Here is a 12,772-nt window from a genome sequence, read left to right on the forward strand (position 1 = left end):
CCTGACTTACGGTTCAGCATCCCCTTCTGCGTTGTGGGTGCTGGACCCAATCCTTCACAGTGGGATCTGACTTGCCACTGGTGCTTTCTGAACCAGCCCTGTGAACAGCTTACTTGTGGAGGCAGGTGTCCCTCCACTGCAGTTGGGGCGCCAACGTTTACTGGCCGCTTATGCTGCACATGTTTGTAGCTTGCCTGGGCATCCTAATTATTGTCTCCTGTTCCCACAGTCAGTTGTCCAACTCCCAGAACGTCGGCACCGGTCGGGTTGTATTATCGCGGTCTGCGTCAGAGAGCTTCTCTCAGGGCTTGAAGTTTTCGCCCTTCCACCTCCTTTCCCGGCTCCTCACCGTACTTCCCCGTGGTGTGTGTCCCGCCCTTGCCTTCGATTTGGCACAGGGCCCGAAGGACTCAGTCCCTGCGGAGGCCTTCCGCCGCCACTTTCTTTCCATCCTTTCCTCGTATCAGGGTTCTGGCGTTGTTTATACTGATGGGTCGATGGTTGCCGGTCGTGTCAGTTATGCTCTCTCTAGGGGACCACGACCTCCCCCCAGGGGATCCACAACTCTTTTGTGGATACGTGCGTAGCGAGCACGGGACCCCGAGCTGATGTGGCCTTCCTTCCTTTCCGGGCTGCATACCTTCCCTTTCCGCATCCTTCCCCATTCCCCATCTTCGCCACCCCCCCCCCCCCCTTCACCTCTGGCTCTTTCTTTCCCTTTCTCTGGGGTTATGGTTTGTGCCTACGTCCGGAGACGGACGCTTGTACATATACTACATTCTTCGCCTTCATTCCTTGCTTGTAAGTCTTCATCCTTCCTTTGTCCTTCTCTTTTCCTTACCTCTTCTCTCTACCTTCTCCGCTGCGGCGTTTGAGACCTCTCTTCTTTCCTTTCCCTTTCCCTTTCTTCCTCCCTGTGCGTGTCTGAAGGCCAACCCACGCATTTCCATGCGTAGCCGGTGACGGGGTAACGCGTAATTCCCCGCCCCGGGTAGACAGGTAGGACACGTACGTACCCCCTGGTAACGGCCAGGCCCAGGGAGGGGTGATTACCCGAGCTGATACCTTCCGAAAGTGCCTATTGGTCCCTCCATCCGTTTGTCGGGAGGTGTGACCTGAGGTGTGAACAATCACCTAAGGCGGGTGTGCCCTCAGTGAGGGCCCCCACAAGGGAGGAGCGCGCCATCGGAGACGCCGGTAATCATGGGGCATTCTTCCGCAATGGTTTCCTCACCTTCCACTATGTCTGCTCACAAACGTAAGTTCACTGAGTCTCAACCACAGTCAGTTCTTCCATCGTTGCCACAGTTCCTTGTTGTTTCTCGGTCTGACGAAGGTCACGACTTGTCCACGGTCAACCCTTTCATTATTCAGAAAGGTGTCGACGCAATTGCAGGTCCTGTAAAGTCTTGTTCCAGATTACGGAATGTCACCCTGTTGTTAGAAACACACAGTGCCCTCCAGGCACAAAAATTGCTGCGTACGTCACTACTACACACCTTCCCTGTCCGGGTGGAACCGCACCGTACCTTAAATTCCTCGCGTGGAGTCGTTTATACACGCTCCCTCGATGGACTGTCTGACGAAGAAATTCAGCACTACCTGTCTGACCAGGGCGTAACGGCTGTTCATAGGGTTACGAAAAGGGTTGACACGAACATCATTCCAACCCGCACTGTATTCTTGACATTTGACAAAGTTCAGCTACCATCGAAAATCAAAGCCGGCTATGAGATAATTTCCGTTCGCCCTTACGTCCCGAACCCTACGCGTTGCTATCGGTGCCAGCGGTTCAATCACACCAGCCAGTCCTGTTCCAATCCGGCCAAATGTGTTACGTGTGGCAGGGATGCCCATGAGGGTGCTTGTCCACCTCCATCCCCTCGCTGCATCAACTGTATGGGTGACCACGCCGCTTCCTCTCGAGATTGCCCCGTTTTTAAGGACGAAAAACTCATCCAGGAAATTAGGGTGAAGGAAAAGGTGTCGACCTTTGCTGCTCGAAAATTATTCGCCAGTCGACAGCCCACCGTGCCTCAGAAAGGAAACTACAGCACTGTCCTTGCTTCTCCTCGGCCAACAAAGGAGGCGGCCACGCAGACTTGCGACCTCACCTTTAGTGCCAAGGTCGTCAGATCGGCCAGCGCAAAGATCGCCCGTTCAACCTCACCACTTTCGCCTGCCCATTCTCTGGCTCACCCTTTGTCGAGTTCTGCTAAATCTCGAGCCCAAAAGTCAGACACCAAGACTTCGAAAAAAGAGCATACTCGTGAAGAGTTTTTACGTACGGCAACTTCCCAACCATCGGTTCCTCCTTCCTCTAAACATCATACTTCCAAGAAGGCTACAGAGAAACCCAGTTCCTCTCCTTCTCCGCCAAGGCGTGTCCCATCTACAGCACCACCTGGCGGAAGTCGCCCTCGGCCGTCTTGTGTGTCGCCGAGGCGCACTGTTGGCGGCCGATCAACCGGCCGGTCGCTGGTGGCAGGAGCTGCTCCTGACCAACCTATGGATCAGGATCTTCTGCCTTCGGCTGAATGCCATTCCATGCTGTCGGTCGCAAGCTCAGAGCAGTCGTTGAGTTGACAGCAACCTTGGTCGCATTCCTCCATTTTCTGTTCACCCTATGTCCATTATCCACTGGAATATCCGCGGTATTCGAGCCAATCGGGATGAATTGTCGATCGTCTTACAATCCTACTCGCCGGTCATCTTTTTTCTTCAGGAAACAAAGCTGCGTCCCCATGACCGCTTTGTTCTCCCTCATTTTCAGTCCGTCCGATATGATCTCCCCTCTGTTGAAGGCACTCCAGCACACGGAGGACTCATGATTCTTCTCCATGAAACTGTCCATTATCACCCAATCCCCTTAGACAGTTCCTTCCAAGCTGTCGCCGTCCGTCTTTCCCTTTCTGGATACACGTACTCTCTTTGTACGGTATACATTCCATCGTCCACACCAATGGCACGAGCTGATCTCCTTCATCTTCTTGGTCAGCTTCCACCCCCATATTTGCTGGTTGGGGACTTGAATGCCCACCACCCGCTTTGGGGATCTCCACATCCTTGTCCACGTGGCTCACTATTGCTAGACGTCTTCCACCAAGCAGATCTAGTTTGCCTCAACACTGGGGTCCCTACGTTTTTGTCTGCCTCCACGGCAAATTTATCTCATTTGGACCTTGCGGTCGGTACTGTTCCGCTAGCTCGGCGCTTCGAATGGTTCGCCCTTGATGATACACACTCCAGTGACCACTTTCCATGTGTCCTTAGACTGCAGCCACCACAGCCATATATGCGCCCGCGTCGCTGGAAGTTTGCCCAAGCCGATTGAACACTTTTTTCGTCTTTAGCGACATTCGATGACCGTTACTTTCCCAGCGTCGACGATGCGGTCACACATATTACCGACGTTATTCTTACAGCTGCGGAACATTCAATACCACGCACCTCCGAATTGCCCCGGCGCCCCCCAGTTCCTTGGTGGAACGAGGCATGCCGTGATGCACTACGTGAGCGGCGTCGTGCTCTCCGCGTTTTGCGCCACCATCCTACTTTGGCCAACTGTATCCGCTATAAGCAGCTACGAGCGCGATGCCGTCGTGTCATCCGCGATAGCAAGAAGGCAAGCTGGAAATTCTTTATTAGCTCATTTAACACCTTCACTCCCGCCTCGGAAGTTTGGAGTCGGCTTCGACGGTTCTCAGGCGCGCCTAGTTTCTCCCCGGTCTCTGGGCTCACTGTCGCGCATGACACATTAGTGGACCCCGTCGCAATTTCTAACTCGTTGGGTCAGCACTTTGCCGAGATTTCGAGCTCTTCAAACTACCCGCCAGCGTTTCTCCCGAAGAAACGTGCAGCGGAAGTGCGACCTCTTGCTTTCTCCTCTCAAAATCGCGAAAGCTACAATACTGTTTTCTCCTTGCGGGAACTCCAACATGCACTCTCTTCTTCTCGCTCCTCCGCCCCAGGACCAGATGGTATCCACGTCCAAATGTTGCTGCATTTATCAACCCATAGTCTGCGTTACCTCCTTCGCCTTTATAATCGAATTTGGACCGACAGTACTTTTCCCAGACGATGGCGGGAAGCTATCGTCGTTCCTGTTCCGAAACCTGGAAAGGACAAACATCTCCCCTCCAGCTATCGCCCCATTTCTCTCACGAGTAGTGTCTGTAAGGTTTTGGAGCGTATGGTGAATTACCGTTTAGCTTGGTGGATGGAATCTCGCAGTCTTTTAACACCTGCCCAATGCGGATTCCGAAAGCATCGTTCTGCAGTTGACCATCTTGTTGCTCTCTCCACTTATATCATGAACAGTTTTCTCCGGAAACGCCAAACGGTAGCAATATTTTTTGATCTGGAGCGAGCATACGATACCTGTTGGAGGACAGGCATCCTCCGCACACTGTTCTCTTGGGGCTTTCGAGGCCGGCTGCCCCTTTTTCTTCGCGAATTTATGGCAGAGCGCACATTTAGGGTGCGGGTGAACACTACTCTCTCCCGTACTTTCTCTCAAGAAAACGGGGTACCCCAGGGCTCCGTGCTGAGTGTTGTACTGTTTGCCATCGCTATAAATCCAATTATGGATTGTCTCCTTCCCGATGTCTCGGGCTCCCTCTTTGTGGATGATTTTGCGATCTACTACAGCTCTCAACGGACCAGCCTTCTTGAACGACGTCTTCAAGGATGTCTCGATCGCCTCCACTCTTGGAGCATCGAAACAGGCTTCAGTTTCTCTCCCAGTAAGACCGTTTGTGTTAATTTTTGGCGACGTAAGGAGTTTCTTCCGCCTTCCTTACATCTAGGACCTGTCAACCTTCCGTTTTCAGACGTCGCTAAATTCTTGGGTTTTACGTTTGACAGAAAACTGTGCTGGTCCTCCCACGTTTCCTATCTTTCAGCTCGCTGTCTGCGATCGCTTAACACCCTCCGTGTCCTGAATGGAACCTCCTGGGGAGCGGACCGAGTGGTCCTTCTCCGCCTCTATCGCGCCTTAGTGCGCTCGAAATTGGATTATGGAAGCATAGTCTACTCCTCTGCTCGGCCGTCTATTCTTCGGCGTCTCGACTCTATCCACCACCGTGGATTACGTTTAGTGTCTGGAGCTTTTTACACTAGCCCTGTGGAAAGCCTTTATGCTGAGACTGCTGAACCTCCGTTGTCCAATCGGCGAGCGGTCCTTCTAAGTCGTTATGCTAGCCATCTGTCTTCCATGCCTGCTAATCCAGCCCATGCCCTTTTTTTCGACGCCTCCTTTGATGTAGGGTATGCTGGCCGCTCCTCCTCCCTACTACCCTGGGAGTCCGCTTCCGTCAACTGCTCCATTCTCTTTCCTTCCGCTTTCCTAAAACCTTCTTGACAACTTGGGGTACAGCACCGCCGTGGCTCCGTCCCCGGATCTGCCTGCTCCGTGACCTTTGTCGATTTCCCAAGGATGGTACCCCTACACTTGTTTATCGTCGGGCATTTGCTGCTCTATGTGCACAAATGACGGACGCCACATTTATTTACACCGACGGCTCGAAAACATCGTTAGGTGTAGGGAGTGCCTATATTGCTGGCGACACCCCAAATCAATTTCGGCTTCCCGACCAGTGTTCGGTGTATACTGCGGAGCTTTACGCTGTTCTCCAGGCTGTCCACTACATCCGCCGCCATCGGCGGATACAGTACGTTATCTGCTCAGATTCTCTCAGCTCTCTCCTCAGTCTCCAAGCTCTTTACCCTGTGCACCCTCTGGTCCACCGGATTCAGGACTGTCTACGCTTGCTCCATCTGGGGGGCGTCTCGGTGGCGTTCCTCTGGCTCCCGGGACACGCTGGTATCTGTGGGAATGAGACGGCCGATATAGCGGCCAAGGCTGCAGTTTCTCTTCCTCGGCCAGCTATTCAATCGCTTCCCTTCACCGATATACGGAGCGGTTTATGTCGCAAAGTTGCTCATTTATGGCATGCGCATTGGTTAACACTTCCCAATAATAAATTGCGGGAAGTGAAAGCTCTTCCTTGCGCTTGGACCTCTTCCTCCCGAACGCGTCGTCGGGAGGAGGTGGTTTTAGCTAGACTCCGGATAGGGCAGTGTCTTTTTAGCCATCGACATCTTTTAAGCGGCGATCCTCCCCCACTCTGTCCCCACTGCTCTCAGCTGTGGACGGTAAGACACCTATTAATTGAATGCCCCTATTTTAATCCGTTACGCGCCCGTCTACAGCTATCGCCTGATCTATCGTCGATTTTAGCAGATGACACGCGCTCAGCCGACCACGTTCTCCAGTTTATTAGTGCTAGTGAAATGACGTCAGTCATTTGAAGCTTTTTTTGGGGACAACCAACCCCTTTCTGTAGTGGATTTTTAAGCCTCCCTTCTGCTTTTAGTTTCTCCAATTTTATGACTTTGTTCCCATTGCTGCTGATTTTCAGTTTCGGTTTTTTTTTTTTTTCCCAAGTCACAGGTTGGGCGCTAATGACCATAGCAGTTTTGCGCCCTAAAACCAAACAAAAAAAAATCTAGGGGACCACTACGAACAGCATTCATTGCCAGCTGGCTGCAGCGTTTTCACTGCTGATTTGATCGCAATCTTTCGTGCCATAGAGTATATCCGCTCCTGCTCAGGTGAGTCCTTCGTTATCTGTAGCGATTCCCTGAGCGGTTTACGAGCTATCGACCAGTGTTTCCCTCGTTCTCGTCTGGTGATGGCTATCCAGGAGTCCCTGCATACTCTTGCCCGTTGCGGCCGATCTGTGGTCTTTGTGAGGACCCCGGGCCATGTTGGGATACCAGGCAATGAGCATGTGGACTGCCTGACCAAATATTCCACCTGTGAACCAACTCTGGACATTGGCCTCTTGGAGACTGATTTGCGAGCTGTCTTACGCCGCAAAGTTTCCGCGCTTTGGGACGCTGAATGACGCAATGTGCCCACACCTAATAATTTCCGTGCTGTCAAGGAGACGACGACTGTGCGGCGGTCATCCATGCGAGCAATTCAAAGGGACTCAGTTGTCCTTTGTCGGCTCCACATTGGCGACACCCAGCTGATGCACAGATATTTACTGAGGCGTGAGGACCCGCCACTGTGTCGCTGGGGGCCGGCTTTGACGTTGGTCCACATTTTGTTGGCCTGTCCACTTTTAGCTGTGCTCAGGCAGACATTTGCGCTGCATGATACGCTCCCGGCCCTTTTAACTGATGACAGTGCCATGGCAGGCTTAGTTTTGCGTTTTATACGGGCAGGGGGCTTTTATCACTTAATCTAAGTATTTGTCTTTTTTGGTGTTGAGTCTGGCCTTTGACCTACGATTTTATACTGTGTTTTTAGTGTGTTTCTCGTTGGTTAGCTTTTCCTTTTTTGTCTCTATGGTCGGCCAACCACTGTCACCCTCTGTTTGATTTTAATTGCTTTTGTCTGGCCTTTGTCTAAGTCTTTCTTGCCCTGTGTCGTCTGTCGTCTTTTCCATTGTTCATTTTTATTCTGTGTGGGTGTTTTTAAGGTTTGGAAAAAGGGACCGATGACCGTAGCAGTCTGGTCCCTTTAATTCAACCAACCAACCAACCAACCAACCAACCTACCTACCTATCGGACCGCGGCCGGCCGACTCGGGCGCTGCCGGCGCAGGTGTGCCTGTCGCGCGAGCACTGACTCGTCCGAGGGCTGAGTCGTGCGTACTCCCTTCCTGACATCACTATCTCGAGTGGATAGCAATCGCCGTTCCGTCAATCTTCTTAGACTGTGTGTCTGTGTTCGTGTAGTATTTACTTGAGAGCTTTTAATAACCATTGTGATTGTAGAGGACTGCATTTGGAGGTTCTGGTGGCGTTTGTTATCTTTATTACGGTATGGGTAATTTGGGTACTAGCTTTGGGATTGTTACATCTTCTTGTGGGTACTGTAGGCATTTAGCGAAACAGTAGAGCCACGGGCCGCTTATATCGGTCCCTGTCTTCGTTCGGTGCGCCCAGGTTCTTGATCAGTTCACTGCTGGAGGCCTCCTTCTCGTAAAATTTCCGGGCTGTGGCTTGAATCCTGGCAAGGACTTCTGTTTTCCCCGCTGCTTTGTGGAGTGGACATGGTGGAAACATGTGGTGAACGTGAAAGATTCTTCTGAGAACTCGGTTATGCATTGTCTGAAGTCGTTGCAGATGAGTATGTGCTGCGTTGTCCCAGACGAGGCATGCATGATCCATTACTGGTCGAATAAACATCCTGAATTTCAGCAGGCCATTTTCAACCGATAGCGTGGAGTTCTCATTAATCATAGGATAGAGAACCTTATTCCAAACAGAGTCAACTTGATGATTCTTGTTGAGTTGAGAATCCAAAACTACTCTAAGGTACGTAACCATCTATTACCATGTCAAGTCAGTGCCAAAAAGTGAAATTTCTTGAATGTGAAAAAATCTTCTTTTCGTAAAAACGGTGGCTTTGCTCTTCTGAGGATTGAATCCAATACACCATTTGCGGGACCAGTCTTCTAGGTCATGGCAGGCGTCTTGAACGCGTCGGTGTACCGCTTCTGTCCATCTATTTCTGGTGTACAGGACGGTATCATCAGCATATATTGCTCTCTCGACTCTGGGAGACTGCGGCAGGTCCGATGAGTACAGGGAATACAACGTCAGTCCAAGAACGGATCCTCGGGGAACTCCGGCACATATGGGGTGGATGGTTGATTGTGAATCGACGACTTTGACCGCAAAGCTTCCGTCTTTTAGGTAGGACGAGAAGAACTTGATGAATGGCAGAGGTACTCTGAAGTTGTGTAGCTTCCATAGGAGTCCCTTGTGCCAAACGCTATCAAACGCTTTTGTGACATCCAGGAAGACCACAGCGCAGAATTCGTGGTTGTTAAATGCCTGTGTGATGTACTCCACAACACGAAGTAGTTGATGTGTTGTGGAGTGTCCGCTTCTGAAGCCGAATTGCTAGGGCGGTAGCAGCTGACGGTCGTTCACGATGAGCATCTGTCATTTGAGAAGTAAACCCTCGAAGAACTCACTGATCTGCGGCAACAGACTGATGGGCCGGTAGTTGGACGGTTTGTTCCTGTTTTTCCCTGGTTTGGGCAGGGCGACTATTGTTGCATGTTTCCACTGACGTGGGTATCGTTTGCTGCGGAGAATTTTGTTGAAGATGGCTGCTATTCTTGGAATGGCTTCTTGCGGTAGCTGTTTGAGTGCCCTACTTGGCATACCGTCGTGTCCAGGGGCTTTGTTGTTGTTCATGCCTCGTACGTAAAATTCAACTTCTTCTGCTGTGACTGGCGTCCTCTTCTGGGTCGTCTTTGAGACGTCCGTTTCGATGTTGGCGATGTGCTGCTGGTCCACATCGTCGTTCATCGGTTGGAAATTTGCTTCAAAAACATCCGCTAAGGCGTTGGCTTTATCTCCTGGTGTGTAGACTACGCCTGTTGGAGTTTCCAATGGAGAAATTCTCGTCAGACGTTTAGTAAAGAAGCGTACAGCGTCTCAAGAATTAGCATCTGGAGTAAAGGACGTCAGCTTGGAGATACATTGCTGGTTCTTGTGATGGGCTAACGCCGCTTTGATGTCTCGCCTCAGTGCATTCACGCGTCGTTTGACGTCCGGATTCCTCGTCAGCCGCCATTCTTTGCAGAGGCGATTCCTTTTGCGGATCAAGTCGAGTACGTGCTGTGGCAGTCCTGGAGCTGGTGGTGGTGGTCCTCTTCTTGGCGGTGGCGTCGAGTATGTGTTGGCGTCGGTGATGGCGTCCACGAAGCTGTCTACGTCAGCGTCGATGTCAGTGGTCTCGTCGATCGGTGTGTTGTCTAGATGAGACCGGATATGGGCGCGGTAATCGTCCCAGCGAGTCTTCTTGGTGTTGAGTAATTGCTGCCTCTGAGTTGGTTCAACATGCAAGTTAAAAACAACTGGCAGGTGATTCGAGTTGAGAAGATGGTGAAAATCTGCTGACATGGACTGATTGAGTCCTTTCGTGATGGCAATGTCGAGAACATCCGGAGTTCCTTGTCCTCTCGCTGGGTAATGTGTAGGTTCTTCAGGTCCGCATACGTATGCATTGGTTTCATCCAGCACTTGCAGTAGTCTTCTGCCGCTGTAGGTGGTGACGATACTGTTCCACGCCGCGTGTTTGGCGTTTAAATCGCCCGCGATAAACAGCTTGCGAGGTTGTTGTAGGAGGAATTTGTCGTCCTTAACCAGAAGTCCTTTAGTTTGTCGATATGCAGCAATAAAGGTGATAATGCCTGCTGAGGTTTCCACTGCAACAGCTGTCGTTTCGACTGTCCGAATTGTTGATGGCACTTCATAATGAGCGATGGATGCTTTAATGTAGATGGCTGTGCCACCCTTGGCTGTCAATCTGTCATTCCTGTAGCACTTGCAATTTGCGACGTTTGCTCGAGGACCGGGCTTCAGATGCGTTTCTGTCACCAAACAGATGTCAACGTTGTGTTCTATTAAAAACTGATGAAATTCCAGCAGGTCTGGGTGGATGTTGTTGGCATTGTACGTGGCAATGCATAAATCTTCAAAGTGACTAACTCTAGGCATGATGATGAGCAGCTGGTGATGCATGGCTGACTTGCATGAAGCTTTTGAGTGCCGCCTCAACTGCAGTGGCGACTGTGGTGGGGATGGCTTGCAGTGTTCGGTTCATTTCGGCCATGGCTGTATTCATCTGGGCCATTGTGTCGGAAATGGACTGGAAGAGTGCTGCAACGTCTTGCATTGCCAGTTGGGGGTGGTGTGAAGTCCCTCTTGTGGCGGGGGCGTCTGGTTGGATGGACGTTGATCCACTGTTGTGGGCGCTGCAGCTGGATCTGGTGGGGGTAAACCCAATGCGTTGCGCTGTGGAGCTGCTGAAGTGGCCATCTGTTGGCGTATTCGTGCAGTTGTTCTCTCCCTCAGACTCGGCCATGCCGCCGTGGCACTGCTGGGTGGAGAAGGTGGTGGTGGTGGTGGTGGTGGTGGTGGTGGTGGTTGTTTTCTGCTGGCGGCGGAAGGAGGCGCGTTGCGTGTCCTGTTCTTCATAGGCGGCAGGCCCCTTTCTTCTGCTGTCGTCTTTGTTTTGGGCAGGATCGAAGACTCGCTGGATGATTTCCACCGCAAAGCCCGCATTTGGCAGGTTCTTCGCTACGACGTGTGCACTGCCTGCTATCGTGTGGGCCACCACACTTCATACAGACGAACGGCGTTGTGAAGCGCCCGGCTACATGATTAAACCGTTGGCACTGGAAGGACTCTACGGGTCCTCTTGATTTCCGGAGATTTTCGACAGAAATCGTTAGATAGAGCATCCTAGTTATCTTGTAAACTTCGCGGTGCTGCGGTGTGTCAGTCAGCACGACGACACACAGGCTCGTGTACTGCTGCGTTCCCAGCATCCTGTGGTGATCAACGACCATGGCGGTAAAGCCCATATCTTCTAAGACTTCCTTGCTGTCATCATGTGGAACGGAGAAGGGAATTCCACGAAAGACAGTCTTCAACGTTGCAGGTCGCATGGTCGGAAATGTGTACATCGGAATAGCCTTTTCACCGACCATTTGTACTACTGCGCGGTAAACTTCATCGGAAGTGACTGTCAACTTTTGCTTTTCGCCCCTGCTTGCTTGACAGTGAAGGGCTGCTTACAGTGGTTCTTTAACCACACACAGTTCCATGTATGAGTCCTTATACTGCAGCACAATTGGTGGAATTTTTTGCGCGCCTGTGATTGCTGCTGCTGCTGCTGTGGCTGTTGCTGCTGTGGCTGTTGCTGCTGTGGCTGTTGCTGCGCCGCGTCTGCGGTGTGTGCCGCCCCATCGTCTTCAATGGCGTCAAATCTGTTGGCCGTCGGTACTGTCGGCGTCTACTGTTGCCACCGGCCGCGCGCTAGTTTCTTCTTCGGCGGATTTTCAAAGCCGTCTTCATTTCCGGTCGTTCGGCGTCCTCTTGTCTGCGAGTCTGCCCTCGTCTTACGGTATTGCGCCGCGTTAGAGGTATCCTGCTGGTCAGGCATGTCCACATCTTTTTCCGATGCCGATTCATAATAGTCCATTTAGATGTCCAGGGTCCGAGCAGAGGCCGTCAGTAAGTCATTTCCCTGTTTCCTTTGCCGTGTCGTCATTTTGGGGGGCCGGATGGAGCCGCCGACGAAGCGAGCTCCGCCGGACAGCGATCCGCCACACCCTTCGCTGAGGAAGACTCCGTAATCATCGCAGCGCACGCGTAGCACGCCCGCTCTCCACGGAAGACTAACTCGAACTGGGTAGCAAGCGCCGGTCCGCGTCATCAGTTTCATCTACTTAGGAAAGGTAGTGTTTACCAAGAAGGCATTTACTACTAAAGTCGGATTTTGATAAGGAAAGAAGGTTTATTTATTTGACATCATGTAGGCGGTGGAGAAAAGTAGATCACAATAGGGGAGCGATACTAAGCAAATTAGCGGCTAAGTAGCACGCTGGACCGCTTGTAGCGGTCTCTGTCTTGAGACAGAGCACCAAGGCTCCGGATGAGAAGGTTGTCAGAGTCCGCAGAGGAATGATACAGGTTTCGCGCTTGGCGTTGAAAGCAAGCCATGACGCAGTCCTCTTGCACTGCCTCATGGAGATATTTGGACGGGAATGTGGCAGGAACATGAAAGATGCAGCGGAGTGCCTTATTCTGGAACTGCCGAAGGCGACGAATGTGCGTATTGGCCGCATTTCCCCAGACGGCGCTTGCATAGTCCATCACTGGGCGGATAAAAAACGGTAGATCAGAAGCCCATTCCTCATGGAGAGTGCAGAGTGTTCGTTAAGGAGGGGGC

This window comes from Schistocerca nitens, chromosome 9 (genome assembly GCF_023898315.1).
Source record: "Schistocerca nitens isolate TAMUIC-IGC-003100 chromosome 9, iqSchNite1.1, whole genome shotgun sequence".
Classification (NCBI taxonomy): Eukaryota; Metazoa; Arthropoda; class Insecta; order Orthoptera; family Acrididae; genus Schistocerca; species Schistocerca nitens.